Here is a 22679-nt window from a genome sequence, read left to right as displayed (position 1 = left end):
TAGCCACATCTAAACAATACCTTCAGAAAAACATCTACATTTCTGTTTATCCAGACAACTGGGCACCATACCCTAACCAAATCGACACATAACATTGACCATCACAGGTGGCTAGGACCGGAGTGACAGCAATGGAAGTGTTGGAATATCATTAGTTTCTAGATAGGTTCTGAAGGCAGAGTCAACAGGACATCTCCTCTACCCCTAGGTAGCCAGGCGAATATAATCCCTTCAGTAGTAGGGGTTATGGGGTGGGGGCAGTATCTGCTGGAGAAATAGAAACAGACAGACTCAATTCAGGGACAGCAGGCACGGGGGGGAAGCAGGGACAATGGACGGAAAATGGAGGTTTAAATGAAAGAAAGCATACTGAATAGAGTCCCTCAGCACTCTCCATTTAATGTCCTCCCAAAAAAGTGAAAGCTAGGTAGCCAATCTTCACATCCTAAAGAATCAATAGTTGTCTGTAAATAGACCGAGCTGTGGTTGTGCTTAGCTGGGTCTCCCCCATTTGAATGACAGTGATAGCCGGCATTCATTCCACCAGCTTCCTGTGGACACGGAGCCCTGGTGAGCTCTTTTGGACTCATTCTTGAGTCCAGCTGCAAGTCCAAAGATAGGCCCCGAACAAAGAGGTCAGGTTAGCCAGGCTGCAGAAACCAGTTTTCAAACTAGTCCTCCATTGTAAAGAGTTACAAAGAGTGAAGTATATATAATCAATATTTCAAGCACTGGAGAAAAGGCAATGTAAGATTGTGATCCTTAGGAGAAAGTGAACAACCAAGTCAAGCACCATAGATGCACTGGTTTTTAATGAACCTGGACTATAACACACACACACACACACACACACACACACACACACACGCAACAGGGAGCTCAAATCAAGCACTGTGGTCCTGCTGCGTTCAGGAGAGTTCTGTGAGTTCCAGATAACCAGAAATGCAACAGACTGACTATTTTTCTGTACAGATGATAAGTTCCTGCCTCCCCATGAGTAAGTTTGTCAATGTCCCAACATTCTTCTCTCCTTCTCCCTCTTCTTTCTGTCACCAAATTCTTCACAATTTTCTTAGGTAGTACCTAATGAATAAATAAAATTATGTTATTTCCAATTAATAATAAATATGATTAGTAGTATAATCAATAAAAACCAAATAATTTGAAAAAGGCTAAAACTCTAATTGATAAAAATAGAGGAAGCAAATAATCTAGACATTGAAGTGGCCAAATATGACATAGAAGATTTAGACTGGGTAGGAGAAAATGGCAACATATGCATATATATATATATATATATATATATATATATATATATTATACACACACACACACATATATATATATATATATGGAATATTTTGCAGCCATAAAAAAGGATGAGACCTTGCCATTTGCAACATGGAGGGACCTAGAGCATGTTATGCTAGGCAAAATAAGTCAAACTGAGAAAGGCAAATACCATATGATTTCACTCATATGTGGAATCTAAAAAATGAAACAAATGAATACATAAACAAACAAAAACAGATTCGGACCTATAAACACAGAGAACAAACTGATGGTTGTCAGAGGGGAAGAGACTGGAGGGATGGGCCAAACGGGGGAAGGTGAGTGAGTGGTACAGATGTCCAGGAATGGAATCAATAAGTAATGGGGATACAATGCACAGCATAGGGAATAAGGTCAATGGTACTGTAATAGCATTGTGTGGTGACACTTGTGCAAGCATGGCATAACATATAGAATTGCTGAATTACTATGTTGCACACCTGAAGCTAATGTAACAATAGTCAAATAAAAATTAAAAATAAATAATTTTAGCGAGAGAATAAGAATGTCAGTAGTCTGAGAAATTTGCATCAATTAATAAATTAAATTGGCAAAATGGAGCTTATTTGCAGAAAATTACTTCTGGATGAAAAATTTTCAACATTAGTGTAATTATCATTAAAATGTTGTATTAAAAATGGTTTGAGAGTCCAAACAATGGATGGAGAGTGTCTCGCTGCACCAGAGACAATGCCCAGCCCAAAGAAGAATTGCAATACATATCTTCATCTTTTTCAAGCTTTATTCACACCAGAAATATATGGTAACTAAAAAACAAACAATTGGACTGAAAAAAAACAACAACCTTTATTCGTGCCCCTGAATGCTGGATGTAATAGGCTGGAGAATAAACCAATAAATACTCATAAAGTATTTCAAAATATAAAGAACTCTGAAGAAAACAAATGTGGTCAGGTCTCAAGAATAACTGAGTGGTTGTGGTGGAGCCTGGTAGAAAGGATCGTCACAGAATGCCTCAAGGACAACATGGCGTCAACTCTGAGGCGCGATATTCATGCTCTGGTGTGTGATGAGAACAAACGGGTCTCCGTGAGGGTGAAAGGGCACGGTGTGTCTGGGGAATGTCTCAAAGCTGAGTTCAGTCCGAGACTGTGTCTTGAGCAGTAGTGGTAAATACAGGTGAAATCACTCCAAGGAAGTGTTAGATATAAATGATGCGGGTTTAGAATTTAATTGGTAGACAACAGGGAGTCACTGGAAGAGCTATATTTTCGGGAAGAGTACTTGGGCAGCAATTTAGGGGGCATTAAAGGAGGGAAGAGATGAAAAGAAGGAAGACATCCAGACAATGGCTGTTAAGTAAGAAATGACAGGGGTGGCTGGGTGGCTCAGTCAGTTAAGCATCTGACTTCAGCTCAGGTCATGATCTTGCAGTTTGTGAGTTTGAGCCCACCCGTTGAGCTCTGTGCTGACAGCTCAGAGCCTGGAGCCTGCTTCAGATTCTGTATCTCCCACTCTCTCTGACCTGCCCCTACTCATGCTCTGTCTCTATCTCAAAATAAATAAATAAACAAACAAACAAACAAACATTAAAAAACAAAAAAGAAATGACAGAAGTCCTGAACTAGAGGAATGGCAGAGGAAATGACATGGGAGGAAATATTTAAGACATGGATACGATGAAGGAGGTTCAAGAGTGGGAGGGGCAGGAGATGGCCCTGGACTGAGGCTGTTGGAGATGTTGATGCCACTAACAGCAGATACAGTGAGGCAAGTACAGGTTTTAGAAGGAAATTTATGAATTTATTGATTCTGACATATTCAACTTGAGGCATTCCTGAGAAGGCAAGAGTAAAACTCCAGCAGAGAAATAGACATTAGTTCTGTAGCTTAAGAACCCAAAGGAAGGGCTGATAATGAGCAAGGAAATACACATAGATGACCTTTAGGAAAGGGGAGAGACAGCATAGTAGAGATCAGATCTTTGTACTTAGGGGAATCTGCCTACATTTTTGTTTAGAAGTAAATGAAGAAATGAAGGTCAATGTAAGAATGCATTTAGAAATTAGGAAGAGAAATTGATTGGGGGAGCCCAAAAACAGACTGCCAGACAAGGAGAAGGTGGTGGTGTAGAAGTCCACAGGTAATGCAGCCTGGGATGAGTAGGTTGCATGGTAGCATTTTGTAAGTGTCACTATGACATTGTCGATGGAATACAACATCACTGGAAACTGAGATAGGAAAACATGTGTTTGTCAGGACTTTGGTCAAAGTACTCCATCTATAGTGGGAAGGAATCCTTTGGTAAACCATTTGAGGCGGGAAGCAAATCAGGTCTGAGGCAACCCTCACATAAAAGTAAAGACTTGCTAAAGACTGAGTAGTCTGGCTAATTCTCTTTGTTTTGCTCAGTTGTGCACTCTAATATGAGGACAAAATCAGAATGGTCGGGATTCTGGAGAGTCTGAGTGTGGTTATCTTTAATCCTCCTCTTCCTTCTCCTCCGCCCATCCTTCATGAAGCCTGGAGTTCTCTTTCACTGAAATGCTGAAGAAATACCTAATAAATTCTGGTTTGAAGAAGTACTGGGTCTGGAGAAAAAACTGTACTTTTATACTCACTAAATGCAAGCTAGAACCCCAAGCATCATTAATTCCTATTAGTAAAAATAATTTTGGAGTTTGAGGATGAAGCATTTGGGAATTCTTTAGTGTAACCTTGAGAACAGAGAATGCCATTAACCCCTTGACAATAATAATTCAAATACTCATGGAGTTAAAAGTAAATTTACTTTTACTCTGAAAAGTAAAATTTTTTTTGAAATTTTATTTTATTTTTTTTACTTTATAAAGTTTCATATTTTTAAACATACGCAATTGTTTTCCATCATTTACAATACAGTAGTTACAATGACACTCCAAACAGAAAAGCAAAGTAAAAAATTTAATTGAATTAAAATTATCTTTTTAAAGTTAAATGCTTACCTTTTCTTCCACATTAACAAATCTAAAGATTAGCTAATATGTGGTTAAAATAGCTCATAAAAAATAGAAGAAAATTACATGTTTATTTTTTTCTTAGAAGTACATGAAAAATTTTTCAGCCTCTGACAACTCTTGGATCTTAACAGATAAATAAAACTTTGCTATAGAAAAGTTTGAATGACCTCTGAGAAGAAGGTACATACATTTCAGTCTAAGTGTGGAAGAGTCTAGTTATAAGAAGTCTCTAAAGATCTTGTGAATGAGTCAGGCAAACCTTTAAATAAGGTTATAAAAATATTTTTTAAAGTTTAAAAGTATGAAAGAAACTGTAGTCTTTAAGAACTTAAAAGGTAATTTCTCTAGAGAAAACATACAAAGGAAAGTCTATATATTTTTATTTTAACCCTAGAAAGAATCACTTTGTGTGAGGCTGCAAATCCACATCTCCTTTTTAATGAGTTCTCCAAACAGATAGCCACAGAATTGGGATTTATTCCAATACACAACGTGATTTTAAAAAGAAATTAAAATTGATTTTCTATATTTCCCTCTTACTAATAAAATGATAGAATCCATAAAGGTATTATTATTACAAACATTTTAAAATTATAGAGATTATCTGTTGACATGGTGTCTTTTTGTTTTTGTTTTGTCTGATATGTGTCAAATGTGCTATCAAAACTGGGTAGAAGATTGATTCACAGGTTGATATGTGACCTGTGACTTGAGAGTTTGACTTTAGAGAAAGCATCTTTGAAAAGTATCTTCTTTAAACCGAGCTTTATATTCCTTCCTTCCTTTATTGCTTCCTTCCTTTTTTTTTCTGTAATCTTTCGTATATTTCTAGTTGCTGAGTTGAAACTGGAGTTATTCCTTCAGAAGTAATGACGTGGCAATTTGACTGTTACCTGAAGTTCTACTGACTTTAATATGACACACACACACACACACACATGTACATATCACACTGCACCTTCATGAGAAGAGAAATTGGTAAAGTGAACAAAACCGTTTTAGAACAGTTTGACTTGCCCTAGGTAAAAGTGGCTACTTTTGTAGCGTTGCACAACCAGTTTTGCAACAAAAGTTTCCTTTCTCTTCTGCAGAACACAAAGCATCCCGCTCTGTTTGCGAAGGTAGTATTTTATGAGGCAGTGAGAGAATATGTCTGCTAGGCAGGCGGGCTCTTTCACTCCACATTTTCCTTCATAACAATTTCTATGCTCTAGTAACATCTTAGCTCCCGAGTCGCATCATTAATAGTGGGAACCGAGGCGTTTGTATGTGTCCCTGCCCAGGCACTTTGCTAAATGCTGCGCTCTCATTAGTTTATTAATCCTATTTATCTTACCCTATAAATGACAAAATTGAGATTCAAAACATCTGTATAACTTTCTAAAGCTCATGCACAAGCAAGTGGTAGAGTCTGGACTGGCTCTTTCTAATTACCCAGTTCCTAGGTAATATTATGCTCTACTGTACCCTCTTTTGGCTTATTCACCATTTCTACCACACTGTGAGGGGTATCAGAGTAAGGGGCTTAAAGGAGAAGAGTCTAGTCTATATACTATCTATTCTGTCTGTATGTCTCCACTCTATCCTGTGGGAATTTAGGAAATCTTTATGCAATTTCCTACTACCCTGCTGTGTGAAACAAATTAGCAAGCTATGTTTAGCGATACTATTTATATACTGCAACTTTAAATGACTTAAATTAGGAAGGGAGAGATAAATAATTTATAATGAGTAATTACATCTCAAAAGGAAGAAAATGAATTGGAGAATGTTTGAAACAATGTAATTTACCATTTCATAAGTTAATAAAAAATGGGAAGATTATCAAACACAGAAACTGATTCTTCCAATGTAATGATGCCAGGGACATTAAGCCAATGCACTAATAAGTATTTATTAAGCACCCACAGGGACCTAATTCAGTATTAGGATTATGAAAATATGCTCCTGTACTTAAGGTGTTTAAAATCTAATTAAGGAAACACAAAATTACCCAAATCGCAAGTATAAAAACATGATTATAAAAGTGAACGGAAGCTAAGATGTGGATAAGGGATGCTTACGGATCTCTAACAGTGGGGAGAAGAAACGAGGGGTGTGGTTTGAGGAAAGTAAATGGAGGGATGTTTCAGGCAACCTCGTTCCAGGACTCAAGTATCAGTTCTTTCACGGCAAAGTCCTGAAAAATTAATTGCTACTTGGTCTTGCTCATCTCATTTCCTTCTCTGCACTTCCATAAAATGAGGGTATGTCTCTATTAATTCAAAGTTTTAAAAAAAACCACTTGTTTTTACAAGTGCACTCTCCGCTAATATGAGTCTCTTTATGTCAGAGACTTTTACCCTGGCCTCTACCACAATGTCCGATGCACAGTGAGGGATCGATAATGAATAAATAATAAATGACTCAATATGTCCATAAGAAATGAGAAGGACAGTGGATTGAGATCATGCTACATCTTTTATGTGATTTGTTTTCAGGCCTGTTCTCTGTATATCCCCTATTGATCATAGTTAGGTTACATTTCAAACTCTAAATGGCCTGTGAAAGAGTACTGAAAAAAATAAATGATCACAAAGACACCAGCGGCTCTTTTTGTATATCATTCTTGGATTTCTCCAGAGAAAGGGGAAAAATAACTCAAGTACAGCATTCGTATCTTCGTCCCTTTCCCATGTTCTATACAATATGGATAGTTCAAAAGATTTGCTGATTTGAACAAGTCTGCTTTCATTCGATAAGCATTATTAATGAGTACCTATCATGTACCTGGCGTTGTATTTGACATGCATACTGAGTCAAAACGCAAAGCCTCTGATTTTAAGAAACTCTTAGTCTTTTGGGAGATAGAAAGTTACGGTAAATTTATTGTAAATTTTATGTTAGAAATGTGCATGGAGTACCATGAAAGAACATGGGATGTCACCTAACGCTGCGGCAGGAGTCTTCGTGAAGCAACTTGGAAAAGGCACCTATGAGCTGAATCTCTACTTTGACAGATTAAAAATGGTGGAAGAGCAGACCAACCAGAGGAAACTGCATAAGCAAAGAATATGAACAAAGAACAGCACGATGTCTTGAGGCGCCAGTAAGAAGCTTGGTGTGGTGTGACAATGGATCTTTTTAGAGGCGGGGAAGTATGCTGAAGAAGAAGAATGAGGGGAGAGAGTGGAGAAGTGTGAATTCTGAGATGTGTGTGGTCAGACTAGATCATGAAAGGCTTTTAGCTGTAACACGTTCTAGTACACAGAAAGAATATGCATTCATTAGATGAATGGTCTAGAAAAGTACAATGATAGAAGAGCAAAGAATAGATTCCAAGTAGTGAAACTGGAAACAAGGAGTAAAGATAGTCAAATACTACAATATTTCTCAAAACTCAAGAGGGCATGGAAAAAGTGGCAGCAATGAGAACGCAAAGGGACATGTGAAGAATAGTGAGAACACTGGCAAAGTGGCTCTGGTTTGGGTGGTGAGCAAAGAGATCATGAAAGAGAAGCAAAAGCCAAAATTAATGTCAGGTTTTATTTTGTTTTCCTTTCTTTTAGCATCTGAGCCTGTAACACTCACTGAAGCAGAAAATTTAGGAAAACCTGTTTTGGGGTGACAAGGGATAAAAAGAATTCAGTAGTACCGAAGTGAGTTGATGACAGTGAAGTATATGACTTCTAGAAAGAAAATGGATATATGTTTTGGAATTTAGGAAAAAGGGGTTGGCTATGGGAACCACAAGCAGGAGGTGACAGGATGAGATCATGCCAAGAGACAATGGGACTCTTGGGGATACTGACTCTTAAACGTCAGTCAGAAGAGAAATGCCATTTTCACTGAAAATGACAGTGAAAGAGTGAGCTGAGATGTGGGAATAAAAATGAAGATATTAGGTTGTTATGGATTCTGAAGGAAGAAAGAATATGAAAACAGAAGACTGACCGAGAGTGTCAAACACAGTAGACAGATTGAACAGAAAAGGAAATCCCTGGGGAAATTAGAAAACAAATAACATACACAGTTGCAATTGTGGCTTGGGGAGTAAACTCGGGTGAGGAAATGATGCAAAGAATATCCTGTGCTCCTGAAAGAGAGGAAGGAAAGATAGATATAATTCATGAGCCAGGTCAAAAGGGAGGTTTAAGGAAGGAAGAGACTTTAACAGAGCACATGCTTAAGAGAGGGAACCAATAGAGTGAACATTCTGGTATTTCTCAATCTGTATGAATCTATGAGATAAAGGAATATTGATGGAACCAAGTGGCAAGAAGCATGGGAGAATGGAATCCAGAGCCTCAGGTGAAGAATTAACTTTAAACTAGAAGAAGGAAAGATGCCTTGCTGTCTCTGGCTGGAGGAGGGAAAAACTAAGGCAGAGATACTTGTGGGATATTTTGGCATATGAGATCTCAGAGAAATTGCGTATTATACATTAAAGGCAATGTTGTCCTTTGAAAATACCACGGTAGCGTGTGGTGCAGTAGAAGCGCTATCTAGTCTAACTTTGGGGAGATCAGAAAAGTCTAACATCTGAATGAAATCCCAAATGAGGGCAGATGATTAGGCAGAGGAACCTGCATGTCAGGGGTGTGAAAGCAAAGAAAGAAAGACAAAAAGATGGCTTAGCAAGTCCCTTACATTCTAGAAAACTTGGATGGTTTTCCAACAGTAGAAGAGAATCACTGAATAGTTTTGAATCTATTTAAATTTTAGAAATAGTGAGATTGACAGGAGGCATGGAAAAAGTCAGGGGACCAGTTAGAAAGTTCTTGTTCTATAGGGGTGCCTGGGTGGCTTAGTTGGTTAAATGTCCGGCTGCGGCTCAGGTCATGATCTCATGGTTTATGGGTTTGAGCCCTGCGTCAGGCTCTGCTGACAACTAGCTCAGAGCCTGGAGCCTGCTTCAGATTCTGTATCTCCCTCTGTCTCTGACCCTCCCCGGCTTATGCTCTCTCTCTCTCAAAAAAAAACAAAACAAAACATAAAAAAAAAAGAAAGTTATTGTACTACAGATGAAAAAGATTAGGATTTATATCAAAGAAGGAAGGGCAAGGGGTATAATGAAAAACGGACAAAATCAAGACATTTCTAGAAGATACCAACAGGCTATGGTGGTAAATTACACTTAATGAGACAGGAAGAGAAAAATCACAGATTACTCCAGCATTTCTGGCTTGGGCAATTGGGGTAGGATTCTGGGATCCTTCTAAGAGAAATCCACAGGAGGAACAGCAATTTTGGGGGTAAGTGGAAAACTGGCCTCAGTTTTGGCAACTGAGCTATTTATATAATGAAAAAGATTCAGTAAATATTTGAATATGTTGATCAGAAATTCAGGAGAAATTTGAGTTGAAGACCTAGAAAGAAGAAAGTCAATATCATGAAAATGTTAACTACAAACATAGCAGTGATTGCAGAACTCAGCTAGAATGACAAAGAGGGAAGCCAGGATGGCAAGAGGCAGAACACACACATACACACACAGCACTTTTAGAGAAAGAATCATTGGAAAGCAGATTGAAAAGGAATGACCCAGGACATAAGAAGAAAACTATAAAAGTGTAGATTTACAGAAGCAAAATAAAGACTTTAAGAAGAGTGAGCCATGAAATGAAATACTCTAAAGAAATCAAAAAGAAAACACTAGAGGTTGCTCAGAGGATTTGTGGATTTTGCAACAAGATAATCAATACTATTGTTGTTAAGGAAAACAGGTGGATACAAAAGACTGTGTGCATGGGAGGCAGGGAGGTGGGGACAATAGCGATGTACCTGAGTTGTGCCTCAGGTCATACAATTCTTAAGACTAGAGAGGCCTGAAGATATTTGGGAAGGAGGAAATAGGGAGTGTTTTTAAAACATGGGAGGGGGGTGCCTGGGTGGTTCAGTCACTTGAGCCTCCAGCTCTTAATCAGCTCAGCTCATGATCTCACAGTTCAAGAGTTCAAGCTCCACACCGGATTCTCTCCCTCCCTCCCTCTCTGCCCCTACCTGCTTGTGTTCTCTCTCTAAAATAAAGAAACATATAAAAAATAAAAACATGGGAGGAAGTATAATTGAATGGATGGGCTCTCTGAGAAGGTAGGGAAAGTATGGGATCCAGGACACAGGAGCAGGAATTAGATAGTTTTTTCCATTATCACGTGAGAGAAGAAGAGAGAGAGATGGTTGTGGGTCAGAGTAACTAATGACCAGGGGCAGGAAACGGGAGGTAGTGATAAGGGTAGGGTGTCTGAGAAGAGGAGACAAGCTTTGAAATAGCCACTTTGGAAGTGGTATTGAGAAGGGAAACGTAGGGTTGATATGTAGGGGGGGAAAGCCTAAAAGGAAGCTTGCCTTGTTGGCCTCAGTGATGCCAAATCTTGTGGTTGTATAGTTTTCCAACTGTGTTGAAAGTCCAGGTGGAATGCACAGAAAGCAGATTGAATTCATCTTGGGTTGGAGTGTTTATCTGGGCCAAGTTTGATGAAGATGGCAGAAAACCAGGGAAAGCAGAACATTGAGAAGGGTACAGTTGAGGTGATGGATGAATCACGTGGCTTAGGAAGGAAGTGAAGACAAAAGAGATATAAGAGGGTGAAAGTAGAAGGGTCAAGAAATGTAAAGTCTAATTAAAATGGAAGGATAGGTACACCTGGATGGCTCAGTCAGTTAAGCATCTGACTCTTGATTGTGGCTCAGGTCATGATCTCACAGTGGGTGGGACCAAGCTCTGTGTCAGGCTCTACACTAACAGCCAGAGCCTTCTTGGGATTTTCTCTCTGCCCCTCTCCGTACTCATGTGTTCTCTCTCTCAAAACAAATAAACAAACATTTAAAAAATAAAATAAAATAAAATAAAATAAAATAAAATGGAAGAATAGCGTCAGCAGAAGGAAGTATGGGGGTGGGGGGAGGGCCGGAAGGACAGAGGCTGAGATGCTCATGTCTGCAAGTCCTTTCTGGGGGACAAGGCTTAGGATGTCTCCCCCAACTTGAGTTTCAGGGATGGAGTCAAGTGCCTTTAGAATTAAGGGAGAAAAGGAGCTATTAATCTATAGGCACATGATTTTCATGACTTAAAAAAAATCTTGTATCTTAGAGAATAATACAATATTACTATATATAATTTAATATATTATCATCATATATATGCTAAATATATATCATATATATATTTAAAATGTCCTTCTATATAAACAATACTCTACTTAAAACCTTCATTAATATTAGAAGTAAACACCCCCTAGAAAGCCTAAAACTTGTTTAAAAATAACTGAGGTTCATGGTGCATGAAATTAAACAGATCCTTCCCCCACCCTTGTCTTCTGATACAAAAAGAAACATTAACTGATAGTCTGTTAGCAATAGCTTATGCCCTGGTTCCATAGTCTTTCCCTGGTTGAGCTTCTGTGAAGAGGCAGAGGTTTTGTACCCTTTAAGATAATACTTTGTGTCAGCTCTCTTATGAGAAAGTTCTTTTGATGAAAACTTGCTGGCCCTGGGATATCCCTGGTGCTTGAATTTTGGCAAGTAACACCAATCTCTCCTGGAGGGCAGGAGGCATCTGTGTAATCTCTCTTCATCTCTGCGTTCTTCTATTTGTTCAATCAAAGCACCTCATTGATTTTATTACCGCATAACCAATTTGAAATTGAATACTTATTGGATATTGTTGATTATTACAAGACGATCCCTACAGATTGTGATTATGACATTATCTTTAGGCACAACTGAAAAAAAAAGAGCTATATACAAACAATAAAGTTGCATGTTGTCTCTGTGGTAAAAAGATAATGAGTCAATTACTTTAAACTTAGCTTTTAAACTAGGTACTTCATGAAAGCAGCTCAGCGTGAGAAAAGGAACAAATAGCCTTTGTAAAATACATGGAACTAATATTTTTAAGTCATATAAGATGAAAACATGCATGACCAAAACATACAGAGTTTTAACATGCGATGTATTTCATTAGTCATTATCCTAATGACTGCAAACCCTTAGTTGCAAAACGATAGGCCCATGAGAAAGCAGTCACAGTTTAGTGGACGTGATAATTTAGGAAAAAGGAGCTACTTTATGCATATTTGCAACATGGCTCTAATTCCTTAATCCTGGTATCTTGATTTTATTCTCTGTCATGTTAACACCTGGGAGTATGTCTTTCACATTCCCCGAGAAAGGAATATGGTCCAGCGATCACAGCATAACTAAAGGGCAAGGTCAACATCAAACCCTTGGAATGCAGATTAAGCTGGAGATGTTGGATATATTTTCTCATTAGAATGGAAATGTGCATAAATCCATTGTAGACTTTGACATCATATTACATTCGTTTTGTGAGACATGATTCTCATATTAGCACTACCCTGGGGGGCCCATCAGGGACCTGGGAGAGATGTGTTGCTCTGGCTTGCGAAATCGTAGCTCATTATATTATTGTTGGCCTAATGCCTTGTTGGTAACCAGGGGGAAGGGCACGGATCTCTCCCATTTAGCTCATAGAGGATGCCATCTCATCAAGGAAAAGGGAAAAAAGAACTTGATGCTTTGTAATATTTTACAATCATCTCTCAGAATTAGTCCCTATCTATCCTGTTAAAACTCATTCCTGGGGCATCTGGCTGGCTCAGTTCATAGAGTATGAGACTTCTAGTCTCAAGGTTGTGAGTTCAAGCCCCATGTCGGGAGCGGAGTCTACTTAAAACAAAAACAAAAACAAAAAAGCTCATTCCTTAAACTGATAAAGATAGCACACAAAAGGAATACAGACCTATTTCGCTTGTAATTATACAAAAATCTCACATAGATTGTTAGCAAATAGAATTCAATAGCACATAAAAATATAACATGAATATGTGGGCTATATTTCAGGAATTTAAAGATGTTTGAAACATAGAAAATCCATTACAGAATTCATCATTTTAATGGATCTAAAAAAATAAATAATTTGATCTTCTCCATTGATACTGAAAGGGAATTTCCAATGATCCAATAACCACTCATGAAAAAAAGTTCTTTCACACTATAACAACAGAACAGTGTGACTGTAAATCTTAAAATATTTACTCTATAGCTCTTTAGGAAAAAGTTTTCCCAGCTCACGTTTAGGGGGCCATATATATTTCCTATAGATGTTCTAACTTTAATATTGGAAGAAAATGGACCAAAGTTAGTCACCATACAGATGTTGATTTAAAAAATTTTTTTTAATGTTTTATTTATTTTTGATACAGAGAGACACAGAGCATGAGAGGGGGAGGGGCAGAGAGAGAAGGAGACAAAGAACTAGAAGCAGGCTCCAGGCTCTGAGCTAGCTGTCAGCATAGAGCCTGATGCGGGGCTTGAACACATGAACGTGAAATCTGACCTGAGCGAAGTCGGAGGCTTAACCAACTGAGCCACCCAGGCGCCCCCAGATGTTGATTTTTTGAGACGTCCTACCTTAAGATAAATATATGCATGTAATATGTACATGAGTCTATGATGTTATATGATAAACACATTGGATCAAATACACCTTAGCATATTCCCACACGAGACACCTTTTTTCTGATAAGGCTGTGAGAATCATGGCATTCAGATTCTCCACTTTCCTAACCTTCCTTATAGCTCGGGCTGGCAACAAGACCTAATTTTGTTCAATAAATTATAAGTAAGACTGTTGAAGAAGGCAAGTTCTGAGAAAGTTTTGCTTTCTTTTAAACTTTCCCAAATTACCTCAGTTTTCTACACATGCTTACTTAGACTGTCCCTCTTCTTTCAGCTCTGAATGCAGAAGCAATGGCTGAAGCTGTGGCAACGACACCGTGACCATGAGGCAACCCCAGGGGAACAGCGGAATACGGACCCTGACATCTTTGCTCTGCTGAGCAAGCAGGATCTTCAGGGGGAGAAAAAGAGTATGAGAATCAATTCTAATCAGTACAACTCTGTATCATCTGAGACTGCACAAGCTTCCTGAAAAAATCATGCTCATCCATTCCCCTTCCGAAGCACCTAAGAATTCCGAGGTATAAATCTTTTAGCATCAGAAGTAAATGTATTCACCCAAGGACTGATAGTGAAAAAGACAATCTAGACAAATGCTGGCCTTAGAGGTTTGTCCACATTGTTTTCTCACACCTTCTCTCCCGCCCTGCCTTCTGGGTCTTGCAGCGCCTCCGTCTGAGCCTTCCTCTTTGCATCTATTTCCTTTTCTCGATGTGCGTGGCTCAGTTCCTTGCTGTGGGCACTGCCAGTGCTAATTCTCTCTCCTCTGCCTAATAATAGCAGTGTCTGTGAACCCTAACCAACCATCCCCGTGGCAGAGTGAGGCAGGCAGCCCTTTTCCCCACTGCCTCCAAGTCTGTGCCAATATCCTTCTAAGGGTCTTTGTCCCATTTTGTAAGAAACGGGTTAAAGATCTTTCTCCCCCTTATGTAAAGAGGTCCAAAATAAAGTGCTTCTTCCTCGGGGATGCAAAAGAACGATTAAGGTAGAAAGACTTTCCTTTTGGAAAGAGCAGCTCCAACCCGTGACAAATGGGTTGTTTGCATACTGGAGTGTTTCCTGATTAACATGTTCCTCTAATTCTAATTTCTCAGTGGCCTTTGGGTATATGGAGACACCTATTCTTACCTGTACCTCTGTTATCCCAATTTAATATTTCTCTACTTCCCCAAAGCCAGTCAAGAAAGTCACAAAACCAAATGAAATTGATATGAAAAAGCCACTAACTTAACAAATGGGTAGCGTGTGTCCAGAAACTTCTAAGACACAATAAGGAAAGGCCATGCAGTTGTCACATGAAACTCAAGTCTGCAAGAATCAATCACAGTAGCCCAGAGACAGGTGGATCACTGATTATGGCATCCTAACTAAAGTGCCCTATTACGTACTTGACGTTATTAAAGGATTTCCCAGTGAGTTTTGGTATAGCTCCAGTGCTGTTCACACAAAAACATTAACAGAAAGCACAAACACTTTCAGACACTTCAGTTTTAGGGGAACATCACTTATTTGTTAGTGGAATAAAATACGTTATTTGTATATGCTATAAGGGACCAACTGTATCTGCACAGCCATTAAAGAAATAAAACACATAGCCGCGCAGATTTAAGAGCACAAAATAATGTAAAGCACTAAGATGCAGATCATAATAATCATGTAAGAACATGTCAAAATTTCCCAGTATAAATATGCCATTTATTTAAAAGACAAACCAAAACAAAACCTATATAAATTTGGTTGACAGACAATAAGGCAAATGAAAGGCACTAATTCAGAATATTTGAGGAACCGCAATGCCTGCCTCTTTGAAATTTTAGTAGGTGAAATCGGGCATTAGGCAGACTTTAGCAAAGTCCTGCAAAATAAAACCAATTCCTGTACAGGGTGAACTCCCACAGAGAGAGCATTATGTTTTCCTCCGCCTTAGGGGAGGGCAGATAAATGAACAGTAAACAAGCTTCTTGGAAAACAGGCATGCCACTGAAAGTTCTCTTCGGCTGCAGACTTAGCAGATTTTTACATTGTTACCACCATGTGGCTCTCCTATAGGCCCCAAATGTAAAGTGCAGAAACTATTTTTCCAATTCAGAAAGGAAAAACACCAATTAAATGGAAATTGACTCAAAGACAGCAAATTACAAGTTACTCCTTCAGAAAGTAAAAATATATAGCTTCCCCCCCCATTTAAAACATCACGGTGTCACTCAGACTGCTAACTTGAGCTGGTTCAGCAAAATGGAGGGGGAGGGACGGCATACTTAGTGTTGTATCTAACCAGAAACCAGACCCCAGCAAAGGCGGGGTTCGATCTAGGGACAAGAACCCTTGCTGCAAGTATCCGAACAACATACAGGCTTTCTTGGTGTTTCCCACACCTGCACCTTCTGCCCAGATGGCTTTGTTGTCACAGGCTGGCTTCCCTCCAGGACAGCGGAAGGTCGTGGTCTTGAAATCTCTAGGTTCCTTCTTTTAACTTAAGAACACAGATGAAGATTCTCCCTGAAATGCATCTCTCCTTGAACCATCTACTAAAGTGATTGGAGAGTATGATAAGCACCACTCAGGTCCTGTCCCTGAGGCACTAGGGACACTGATTCACAATCTTCATCAGTTGTGGGAGGGCGGAGGGCGGAGGGCGGGGGGCGGGGGGGTGGGGGGGGAGGAGCTACCTGAAAGTTCAAGCCACATAAAGATAGTCATACACATATATTAAATCCTCAAAGTTTACACAATTGGTGCTTCTCAGAACAGGTCAGTATTTTTTAAAGCAGTGTTCCCCAAAGAAATTAATCACTTAAAAATTCTTGTGACCATCAGTGCGACTGGGTGGCCCAGTGGGTTAAGTATCTGACTTCAGCTCAGGTCATGATCTCAAGGTCTGTGACTTCCAGCCCCGCGTCAGGCTCTGTGCTGACAGCTCGGAGCCTGGAGCCTGCTTCAGATTCTGAGTCTCCCTCTCTCTCTGCCCTTCCCCTGCTCACACTTTGTCTCTCTGTCCTTCTAAGATATGCAAACATAAAAAAAATTATTAAAAAAATTCATGTGGTCTTTTGTTTCTCAGGTAAACGATAATGGCTAATTTTCAGGCTAAACTGAATCAAGCTGGCTCTTACAGTTGTTCTCCAGTTATAAAAGAAAGAGATACATATTTCAAGAAAGAGACTAGAAGAATCCTAATAGAGAAGCCCCAAGTCTGGTCATACCTCCAGGACATTTTTTTTTGTATTCCTAAAAAGTCCTGTTTTGATTGCTACGCCATGGCACAGACCGCACGGCCCTGCAGTGCCCTCCTCACGGCCTGGCATGCCGCATTTTCAGTATGGCTCCCGTGTGTGGCCCCTCCCGTAAGCTGAGACCACCCGAAGGCATCTGCCCTTTTATCTAAAAGGTACATAAAAGTGAGTTAATTGAAAAAGGAGAACGCCTTCCACTCTCCCAATATCCCTGCCTTTTTAAACAACTCAGGCAAGAACGAAGTTAATTAAAAAGAGAAAGTAGTCCCCATTCTTCTGATTTTCCTAGAGGTTCAAGAACTCTGTAATTAGCCACTGCTCTGTGAGAATAATGGGGGGGGGGCGCTGCTTCAGCTGTGTGACTCAGGGGACCCTGCAACTTGTGATTTCTCCTTCCTGTTATCTGAAGCCTCCCTCAGTGGCTGTGCCCAGTGAGCACTACAAATCCATTTGTCTGTTTATGGGTGCCCTCCAACTCTCTCATAACTCCGGCCACCTCCACCCCCACCGACTAAGGAGAAAGCTATAAAACAGAGAGAGAGCAAGAGTAGGCTAATACAGGAAAAGGAACCACAATACAGAGGTAGAAGTGAATAGCCATATGGAGATTTTGAAAATACATTTGAAAATTTAACAGGATATAATGGCACCAAGGCCCTGGTCTATTTCACTTTTAAGGAAAAAGGGACTCTGATGTTAAACTTTCTCAGACCATGGACACAGATGGAAATCTCTCCAATTAATTATAAATATTGGGATAACATTATCAAAATCATATATGATAGATTAAAATGAATATAGACAGACTTAGAGAATTATACTTTACATCTGAAACATTATTAATAAAATGGTAGCACTTAGAATCCAGCAATGAATCAAACGATGATGATATTAGTTCCTCTGGTTGCCTCAATGAAGCATCACAATTGCATAACATTGCATAACAGAAATTTATTCTTTCCAAGTTCTGGAGGCTAGAGATCAAGGCACTGACAGGGCTGCACTCTTTCGGAAGCCTTTCGGGAAGGATGTGTCCCATGTCTTTCTCTCAGCTTCTGGGCACAGTCCTTGGCTGTCCTTGGCTTGTGGACACAGCACTCCAATCTCTGCCTCCAGCTTCAGGTAGATTCCGGTGGGTAAGGGTCTGTCTCTTCTCTTCCTTTTATTTTATTTTTTTTAACATTTATTTATTTTTGAGAGACAGAGAGAGGCAGATCATGAGTGGGGTAGGGTCAGAGAGAGAGGGACAGACAGAATCAGAAGCAGGCTCCAGGCTCTGAGCTGTCAGCACAGAGCCCGACGCGGGGCTCAAACCCACAAACTGTGAGATCAGGACGTGAGCCGAAGTCGGCCGCTCAACCAACTGAGCCACCCAGGCGCCCCTTCTCTTCCTTTTATAAGGCCGTCGGTCATAGTGGCTTGGGCTCCCCACTCATGATCTCATCTTAACCTGATTACATCCACAAAGACCCTTTTTCATAGATTCTGGAATCAGGGCTTTAAAATCCCTTTTTTGGGGGGGACACACTATAAGCATAACAACAGTATTATAAGCTAGCAGATTTAAGATTTAATTCAGTAATGCAGGAGTAGTTCAGTATTATGAAATATAACAAAAGGTTCTTACAACAAATTAAAATGACATCATAATATGAATAAGTACTGATAGAAGCAAGAGATATAAATAATAGCCATTTCTTATAAAATCTCTAAGAAAAACAATAGGAGTACATTTTTAAAAGCATGGTAAAATTACTATATCAGCTACAGATATTATTGTGAATAATGCAACAATAGAAGCATAAATCAGGGTGCGGAAGGAGGTGGGCTCTAATTCCATTATAAGATTATTTTGGAGCCATCAATGAATTCAGCAGGACAGAAGTTAAAAATCAGAGTCAACACTGTAATAGGAGAGAGTTTTGTTTTGCTTCTCTTTCTTTTTTAATGTTTGTTATTTTTGAGAGAGAGAGAGAGAGGGAGAGGGAGGCAGATGCAGAGAGAGAGAGAGAGAGAGAGGGAGGGAGATACAGAATCCGAAGCAGACTCCAGGTTCTGAGCTATCAGCACAGAGTCCGACGCAGGGCTCAAACTCATAAACTGCGATATTGTGGCTTAAGCCAAAGTCAGGTGCTTAACTGACTGAGCCACCCAGGCGCCCCAAGTTTTCCTATTCTAATGATATGTTTGCATCTCTAGAATATAGCTGGTTTAAAACAAGCACACAAAAGGACCCAACCAAACGCATTCTGTAATTAGTAAGAGATTTTGGAAAGCCAATGTCCTAAAGGAGAACCATCTAGGTGATGCTGTCATTATCTGATCATGGCTGAGCTCAGCAATGAAAATGTTCAGCTAAGCCTAGCCTAATTAATAGACAATATTATCATATATAATTTCTAATATCAATACACATTATCCCTACTAACTATAAGTATCTGAAAATGAAAATGCAAAACTATAAGAAAATGTACTCACAATAGTTAACAAGACTCATGTAAGAAAAGAAGGCTCCATGGAGAAAAAAAAACTATGTATAATAATCTTGAAGTAAATAACTTCTGAAATGAAAGAACTAGAAAGATACATATCTTCTCAGAGCAGAAGATTTAATATTCAGAATATATTATTTCCACAAAATTAACCTACACATTTAATGCAACTTCAATTAAAATCCTCCAGATGATTATTTTTCGAATTGGACAAAACTATTTTAAATTTCATATAAAAGGATAAGTGTTTAACCATAGTGAAGGAAATTATAAAAAGAAAAGTAAAAAGGACTTTTATTATCAAATATTTGAAAGAACTATGAATCCGCTGTAAGAAAATCAGTATCATATTAGCCTAAGAATAGATACTAGATCAACAGACTAGATCATTCAACCTATCCCCCTTTATGTGAAGGGAACAAAGGGAACAGTGTTACATTGATTTCGAGAGAATAAAACCAACTATGTAATAATGGCCCAGACACAACTCTATCTTCCTTTGAAAAAAATCTATAGTTCCCAATCACATTTAAAGATTGAAATGTAAAATATAAAACAATAACAAAAATATATTTAGGAAAAAATGAGGCCCTACTCATACAATCTTGGGAAAGAGAGTCCTTCGTCACCAAGTCTGAAATCCAGAGGCTCTAAACGATAGGGAACTGTAAAAAGCGCAGGTGTAAAGGGTGTAGAGAGAGACACAATATTTCTATAAAGAAATGGAATTTTCCTACATACAAATGGAATAAAAGTTTGGAGAAAAAATAGCAAAAGCACACTTGGAAAAATACTTCCAGTAATAAAAAATTAAAGACATGCTGAGCAGTATTCTAACCTCTTTATACATATGACATCATTTATTCTTCATAGCAACCCTTTTAAGACGGTGCTCATCTTCTTATACCCACTCACAGTATCTCATTTCTGATCTTAAAGCTTCAGTGACTGGGGTGGCTCTCCATTACTCCACAATGAAAAAGGAAGTGACTCTGAAATCTGAAGTCCTTTCCAATAATCCAATTTCCCTTGGTGCTATTATCTCCTGCCATTCTCTTGAACTTACTCTGGGTTTCCCTTTCTTTCGTGCCCTGACTTTGGTAATAAATTCTGCTTGGGTGACTTCACATGACTTGAAATGTGGTGGTTTTCCAAGATCTATTTTTTCCATATTATCTCCTCTGATCTCAGATCGGGTATAATCTCACTGATATTCAACTCCCTTAAGGCTTTTGCTCTGTATACGCAGTGAATTTCTTACTGTAGACTAAGCTCCTTGCTAACAAAGAACATGTCTTACATATCTCTGAAGTGTTTAGGAAGAATAATTGCTTGAACTATAGCTATGGAACCCAGTCGATTAATGAAGAAAAAGGAAAGCTTTTGCTAGGTTTCCCAGGATTTTTTACTCAGATACTTTCAGTGGCTTCTCAGAGCTTTATTTGAAACTTTCTAGCAAGGAATATGAAATCTGACACAATTTACTATTCTAGTCTTTTTATAGCTGTACTCTTTTATATGAATTCTTTCACATTTAATTATTTATATTCCCTTAGATACAGGGGCCTTCCTCAACTTTCTTCTATTTGTGGTTCTGTCTCCTCTAATTTTCCATTAGTTCTTTGAGGGCAGAAATTGCATTATATATTTAGTATTTTAAAGACTAAACAGTGCAGGGACATAGAAAGTCCCCCAAAATATTTATTGAATGACTAAACGCTTCACCAATCGATATGTTTCACCGATCTAGAATGCCTTCGCATCTGCTCTTCCATTACCACAATTCAATGAGCTCCTCAAAGTGCAGTTCAAATACTGAGCTGACCTATAAACCTTTCTCTGGCCACTCCGCCTGGAAGTAACCTCATGTATTACATGCATTACATGTGTCCCTTTAATTCAAAGACTTTGAACCCAACCTCAGTTGATCTCTTGCTTTCACAGGATTTAAATACATCTTCCAGATAGTAGACAAGCATCTTGAGAACCAAGCCATCACTTCTCTCTCTTCATTTTTCATGTCTGACCAGTGACAACACTTGGCCCAAGTTCAAACTCCCCTTCCTTTCCTATGACGGAACGGAGGCTCCATCATTTCCAGAACCATGTGCCACATTTTTTTTTCTTTTGATTCCTTGTGACACCTTAGTTTTTCCCATTTTCCATCATACATGCATCCTTTTTTCTTCTACAAAACCCAAAGGTCCAAGAACAGCCTGGAATGAGATGGTCTTTATATTCTTCCTTTAAATTTTTTTTTTAATTTTAGAGAGAGAGAGAGAGCAAAAGAAAGAGAGAGCTTGAGCCTGTGTGCAAGTGGGGGCAGGGCAGAGGGAGAGAGAAAGATTCTTAAGTAGGCTCCACTCTCAGCAGCACAGAGTCCGAAGCAGGGCTTTATCCTAAGACCCTGGGATCATCATCTGAGCCGACATCAAGAGTCAAATGCTCAACTGACTAGGCCCCCCAAGTGCCCTAGTCTTTATATTCATTTGATACATGATGTAGTAGGTAAGAAGAAAAGCACTACATAATAATTTATTTAGTAAATATGTATCACTTAACTTGCTGATAAAAGGTAACAATTTATCCAGTTCAATTACTTATATTCTCTCAAATACATATTTTTCTAAACTTCCTCCCATTTATGGTTTATTTTTTTATTTTTTATTTTTTTTAATTAAGCAAACTTTTATTGAAGCTTAAGTTGTGGTACAGAAATACATTTCAACTATTTTTTAAGTCCAACACCATGAAGAGAGAAATTATGGAACCAAAATTTTCCCTCCATCATACACACTAGAATTAATTTTGATTACTATTCAATCTACAGTTTTAATTTTTCTAGGCTTTATTCCATACAAATTTGTGCAGTTTTCAACATTAGATAGAAATCTTAAATCTATGAGGGGGGAAAAATCAGACCTCAAGCCAACAAATGTCATCAAATCTACTGGGACACTTTCAAGAACAAAATCCACTTTGAGCATTGGTCCTCAAAACAGTACAAAACATTAATTAGGTACTGTGGGCTAAGTTACAGAATCAAACTGATCCACTGACTGAAAGTTTCTTCAATGAAACTTTGAATCAACATGCTTAAAAATAAAAGTCAAAATTTGTGTTCCAACCACTTGATTTCAAACCAAGTAGATTTTAAGTTTAGAAACACTAAAAAAAAAAAAAAAAAAAAAAAAAAAAAA

General features: G+C 38.7%; 1 long non-coding RNA gene across 1 annotated transcript in view; it reads right to left on the bottom strand.

The window, feature by feature from the left end:
• Positions 1-790: 790 nt before the first annotated feature.
• LOC115287350 overlaps positions 791-22679 on the bottom strand; it is a 164858-nt gene continuing 142969 nt past the window's right edge. Inside the window, exon 3 of the long non-coding RNA XR_003906452.1 lies at positions 791-1083. This is a non-coding gene — a long non-coding RNA (uncharacterized LOC115287350). The remainder of the gene's footprint in view (positions 1084-22679) is intronic.

Source organism: Suricata suricatta, chromosome 1, assembly GCF_006229205.1.
Source record: "Suricata suricatta isolate VVHF042 chromosome 1, meerkat_22Aug2017_6uvM2_HiC, whole genome shotgun sequence".
Taxonomy (NCBI): domain Eukaryota; kingdom Metazoa; phylum Chordata; class Mammalia; order Carnivora; family Herpestidae; genus Suricata; species Suricata suricatta.
Note: the sequence above shows the minus strand (reverse complement) of the source record. Positions and strands in the feature narration are given on the sequence as shown.